This window comes from Varanus komodoensis, unplaced genomic scaffold (genome assembly GCF_004798865.1).
Source record: "Varanus komodoensis strain SLA01 unplaced genomic scaffold, ASM479886v1 scaffold83, whole genome shotgun sequence".
Classification (NCBI taxonomy): Eukaryota; Metazoa; Chordata; class Lepidosauria; order Squamata; family Varanidae; genus Varanus; species Varanus komodoensis.
The window spans coordinates 917051-923050 of NW_025336520.1; positions in this window are offsets into that span (position 1 = coordinate 917051).

Genomic DNA, 6000 nt, shown 5'->3' on the forward strand with positions numbered 1-6000 from the left:
GTGTGCAGCTGTACTTCTGGGGTTTTCTGCCTGTCCGAGGCGTTCCTTCTGCAAGTTCTGCATCCATCTGTCAGCATTCCTGTGGCATTTAACCCACACCAGAAGCAGGATGCATTGGGTCAATTTGGGAGGGCCACCGCCCGCCTCCCCTTCCCCATCCCCATCCCCTCCCTCTCCATGCATCTAGATCGGGCGCCAACAAGGGAGGGGAGGCAACTCTGCTTGTTTCTGCCCATCAGCATTTGTCCAAATGACAGCTAAACAAATCAGTGCTCTGAAAGCTAATACGGGGAGATAAATCTGGCAGCCCCTAAATGGCTGCGCGAGTGGGATGTCGGCCCATTTTCATTCCTAGCTGAAGAGGACAAGAAGATTGCCATCCGCTGCTGCGGGGGTCAAGGAAGAGTGATTCTCCATTTGCATAATTTTGCCTGTCGTGGAGAGATGAGGAGACAATTTGGAAAGTGGAGGCTTGAATTGCTGCCGCTGGAGAGAGGCGCGGTGGGCGAGACAGCAGGGGATCCGTGCACCTAGCAGCCCCAGCAGTGCAGAGCAAGGCTTTGGGACCATGGAGCAGGCGTGGGCATGCAAAGACCCATCTGTGGGAAACAGAGCCGTGAGCTGCCCTGCAAGTCTCATCTGAACCAGAATCCTCACCCTTGAAGGTGCTCTTCACAGAGGAAGTGAATAGAATAGTAGAGCTGGAGGGGCCACAAAGGCCCCTGGGCCCAACCTCCAAGTTAAAGCTTCCCCTCAGATGGGTGTCCAGCTGCACCCCGAACATGGGAGAGCCCGTGCCTCTCGCCACACAAACAAATATTCCTTTCTCCATACACTTTGCTTGCTTGCTTTCTCGCTTCCTTTATTGATATTCCCTCTATGTCAGGACAGATCCAGATTGGCTCCAAAGGGCTTAAAAGATACCTAAATCTAATAGCAAAGCAAAATTTGAGCAGATAAACAACAGAAACATGTATGAAAGTAGCTCATGTATCTCTGAAGGCACAAACACACACAGTCCATGTATCTTGGACCAGACCTTTGCCCTGCCCTCCTGACCTTTAACTTCACCTGCCTCACTTTGAGCTTTCAGTGTGATGGGGTTCTGGCTGGCAGCAGAGAAACGTGGGCTCAGAAGACTGCATTTGTGGTCTGCTAGGTCACTCTCTTTTGCTTTCATGGTCTTAAATTTAATTTGCTTGCCCCGGTTTGCCCTTTCTGGGTGGAGCAGGACCAGGTGCACCCAAAGGAGAACTTCCTTGAAGGTGGTCTGTGTCCGCGAGGGCCCCTGCTTTGCATTCTTGGGAGCTGAAGAGAACTTGCTCACCTCATTTCCCCCTCCTCAGGGTCCCTTTGGTTCCCCCTTGGACAAGGACCTGCCCGGCCCTCGTGGTGCTTTGGGCACCAGCTGCCAGTCAGAGCGGGCTGGCATAATTTACACCTCTAAATTCTCCCAGTTGTTAGCAAGCGTCCCCTTGGCCTGTGCTAGCAGAAGCGCCCAGCAAGCTAACAAAAGCAATCAGTGAATTTCTTTTCTCTTTCCTCCTTCCATTAGTGAGCTTGCTATGTTGTTAGAGAGGGGTGTGTGTGTGGTGTTATGTTACCTGTATTTTCATCTTTCTGTCAAACACAATCAAAAACCTTTCGGGGAGTTGGCACGCTGGAACAACTCACAAAATTAGCAAAGCGCCCTGCCATTTTTGTGAAACAACGATCATTTTAAAAAAGCAATCCTCCCAGCCCGTACTTCCCAAGCTCTTGTGTGGCAGGAGTGTGGATGCAGTGCATTCTTGGAGGCAGAGCAGCACAGAGAGAGAGCTCAAGAGTGCGAATGAATATTTCATGCTTTTCAACGTAATCACATCCTTGGAAGAGCAACGGAGTTTCTCTGTGTGTCTTTCCAGAGTCGGGAAAATCAGTCAAAACATTTATCAGAAATCTGTATAAACGGGCTAAGCAGTGCCGAGAGCTAATCTGCGCAGCCCAATAACACTGAGCAAAGTCACCATGGACTTGCCATGGGCGGTTTTGATAAGGATTTGTCATAAGAATTGCAGGTGAGAACTGGGAGCTGGGATGCAGAGGCGATGCAGAAGCGCTGGCCGTGCTCCAGGCTTCTGGCTGCATGATGGGAGGGCTGAGGGAGGGGAAAGGTCAGCTTCTGAGTCATCCCGAGAAGCGGCACGGCACCGTCCGGAGAAGCATGCTAATTTTGCACAGAGTGGCAAAGGCAGGGAGCATGGAAAAGTACCAGCTTGGCTGGGGAAAGAACGGGAAGCTGGCAGAATGGGAGGAATGCCGGTTTGGTGAGCTTCAAAGTTGTGCTGGGCCCCAAGGCTGCTTGGGTGATGGAATACCTTTTTTCTGCCTAATACCATCCATTGACAGAAGCACCCAGAGCATCGCCTGGTCCAGTTTTGCTGGGTGAGCTTCAGGTGTTGAGGCTGGATAGCTCCCCCCAGCAGCTTCCTGTAGATGTTAAGCAGCACAGGGGGCGAGAAAGAGCCCGGTGGGACTCCATGGCATGGCAGAGCATTCGGCCCCCAGCACCGACTTTTGGAAGCAGGCAGGCAGGAGCAGGACTTCTGCAATGCAGCGCCTCCTGCTCCCCACCCAGCCAGGTCACCCTCGGGCTGGCCGGGGCAGTTTCCCTTCCAAAACCAGGCTTGAGGTCTGAGTGAAATGGACCCAGATCATCCACTGCATCCAAGAGAGAAAGAGTCTTGAGGGGTATCTCTGGCCTGGAGTGCCGCATGCCACGATCCCACAGCCCCCTCCAATGGGACATATGCAGAATGGCCCAGTCTCGAGCTGCCTGAAGGAGATGCTGGCCTGTCCTGGAACCAGCCGCAGGGGTGGAAGTGTTTGTGGGCCTCTGCTAAGGTCTTGGGCCGGCCAGGCCAGGGCAGCACCATTGGCCTACTCGCAGCTCAGGAAAACTCAGTCCCACTCTGAATCAAACCATGGCTATCAGGCATTTGGCTCCTGAGCAGTTCTGGAAAAGGGGCCTTTCTAGCATGCCACGGAGGCAGAGATGGGAGCAAATAGCCATTTTGTTCAGGAGAGTCATTCTGGCGTCACAGTAAATGAAACATAAGCTCCCCAGCCTGTACCTTTACGGCAACATTTATTATAAGCCTGATGCATTTTTATCGTGCTTCTTAAATGCAGCCAAATTTCCCTCCTTTCCTGAAATGCCTCTCAGTCAATTCCCTGCTTGGCAAGGTTAACTGAGCAGAGCAGAAGCGCAGGCGCCCGTGCTTCTCGTGGCCCAGCAGTCTTGTGCCACGCAAGTGGTAGCAGGCCGTGCACTGCCACGGACCTGAAGCCCACATGCCTGCCGGACTTCTTGAGGTCCCGACCGCGCACAATGCCTTCCACCGAGTCGGTTCAGCAGCTCATCTTGCCCAGCTAGTGGCTCTTCTGCAAGGCCCTTCCCAGCCCTGCTGCCATGCTTATTAGAACTGGAAATGCCCGGCGTTTGGCCGGGATCCCCTGTCAAGCTCCCCATTGAGATCTGCCTTCTCCTGGCCGGCCTTCCATGCTGGAGACGCCAGGATGTGAGCGACACGCGAGGCCAGCCCACCAGGGAGCCAGCCCCAAGCTGGTGTCCCCCACGGGCGCCGCGGTCAGGGCTCAGAGCATGGCCTGGGCACTTTCACAGCACCCCGGAGCTGGGTGCGTCACCATTAGCTCTCCTCTTCCCTTGCTACGTTCACGGCAATGCTCCGTGGAAGGCGCTGCTCGGGAGGCTCAGCTGGGGCTTCCGAGCTCTGCAAGCAAGATTAGCCCCGATCATCCACCTTGGGGGCATCTCCTTGAGGCCTTATATTCTGACTCAAAATGTAAATAGCCTAATTGGCATCCTATTAGTACTCGCTAAAAGGCTCATTGTTCTGGGGGAGAAATCTCCTGATCCCCTATCAATTAATCTTTTGCTGCAGGAGGCGGATGCTTGCATAGCAATGGAGGAATTGGTGGTTCTGCGAGCAGAATGAAGGCAGAGGCAAGAAGAAAGCTGCCAGCACCTTTTCGGACACGGAGGAAGGCCCTGGTGGCATTTTGTGTCAGCCCTGCCACAAGCACCCACAACCTGGCAACCACATGCCCCAAAAGCGTAGCTTTGCTGGAGGAGTTGTGTCAAAGCACGCCATGGAGAACATTTGGACTGTGGGAAGGATGTCCAGGTGGGCAAAGCAGGCCTAGGAGAATCGGCACAGTAAGAGCTTGTCCTGGTTCTATCGAAAGGTCTGATATGCCTCGTTTCCATTGCCAATTGTGAGCCTTATTGCTGCTTGAACTGGAAAAGGACACTCTGGCAGTGCATCTATTTATGCTGTACAGCCAAATGCATACTTGCTCCGTCGACTCAAGCGTGAAAATGCTCTTTCCCCAAAATGTGCGTTTTTAAAAGTGTATGTACTTTTTGCCCCATCAGAAAAAATGTTTGGATTCCTCTTTATCCTGCGGGTGTGCAACATTTTGTACTTAAGTGTGTGACTCTCATTCCCCCTTTTTTCTTGCTTAGGCAGTAATCCTCTGCTGAGAGAGTGTTTGGCGCTCCTCACAGCCATTTCTGGATTTCTGCATCCTGAACAGGTTGGTCGTCTCCTCACTGCTCACCTCTGATTATCAGCCATTTTCAGAGTGTTAAATTGCACCAGTTTAGTTCCTTGACAGCCACACTATTTCTTTTCGCTTGTGAAAACAGCCTGTTTCTTCCTCTTCATTGCTTTCTGCCTGTCCTCTTATTCAATGGCTGTTAAGTTTTCTCAGGCTGAGGAAACCTGATGTGGGTTTTTGTCAACAGACTTTGAACGTCCTGGAACTTAGCATCTGCCTCCCACTGACATTCTTATTGGCACGCTGCAATGGTTTTGAAGGACCGATGAGGCAGAACCCATGTTGCAGAAGCTGTGCTCATCCTTCTTCAGCAAGACTTGTGCCTCTGCAAGCTTGGACATGCTGGCTTCAATCATGCTTTCTGCTGATTGATCTGGTACAGGTGGTACAACCATGGGGGGGCGGGGGGGTTGAGGCCCCATCTGTGCGGGTGTTCAAGGACAGGCTGGACGTCCACATGGTGGGCATGTCGTGAGCCGAGCCGGCTGGAGCTGCGGGTCAGACTAGATGGCCTGGGAGACCCCTTCTGACTCGCTCTGTTTCTGTTTCTATATTAGATTAACAGTCCAGCCCTTGGCTGCCATCTGGATCCTTTTTCAAATGTGGTTCCATTATCTACCTTTCAAGCCCTGTTATTGGCAAGCTATGTTTTTTCCCCATAGCAACTGTTTCAGATTTGGGGTATTTGTGTTCTGGGTTGTATGCTATCTGACCTAAGTGATTATTTAATGTCTAATTTGTCAATGATCTCTTAAAAACAATATTTTGTCATAATAGTCTTCAAGTAGCTCCACAGAAGCAAGGGTTCAGATCTCTCCAAAATCTTCTGCGGTGAAGAAGGCTAAAGTGAAGAATTGGTTTAGCCTTCATTGTCTTTCTTCTCCTCTGCACAGACAAACCCACGGCTGGAGCCAGTGGAGGGAGCTGCATTTTGTGGCTAAATGGATCCTCTTTGCGGAGTACCTGCTGGAGTGTTGTCTGGAGATACAACACGGAGACAACATTTAAAACCTCATTTAAGTGAACACAAAGAGAGGACTCCAGGGTGGATGGAGAATTAATTAATCTCACTTCGATACAGATACTTTTAATTAAATGTAAGTGTATGGTCATTTAAAAGTATTTCTTTTTTTGGCAAAACCAAGAACCTCTGCCTTTTGTGTAAGTTTGGGTAGTGAGACGCAGAGTTAGCAAAATTACTGGAGGAAAAATGAAATCTATTAAAGCAAGGGGAGCATTTGAAAACAGCATAAATTGCTTTTGCTTTTATGGATCTTTTTTAATGTGGGGGAGGGCAACACAATACTTCACTGGGGCTGAATCCAAGTCCCTCTGCTTGTAGGTGGACCACCCGAGTGGAGAGGGGCTGTTTAGCAA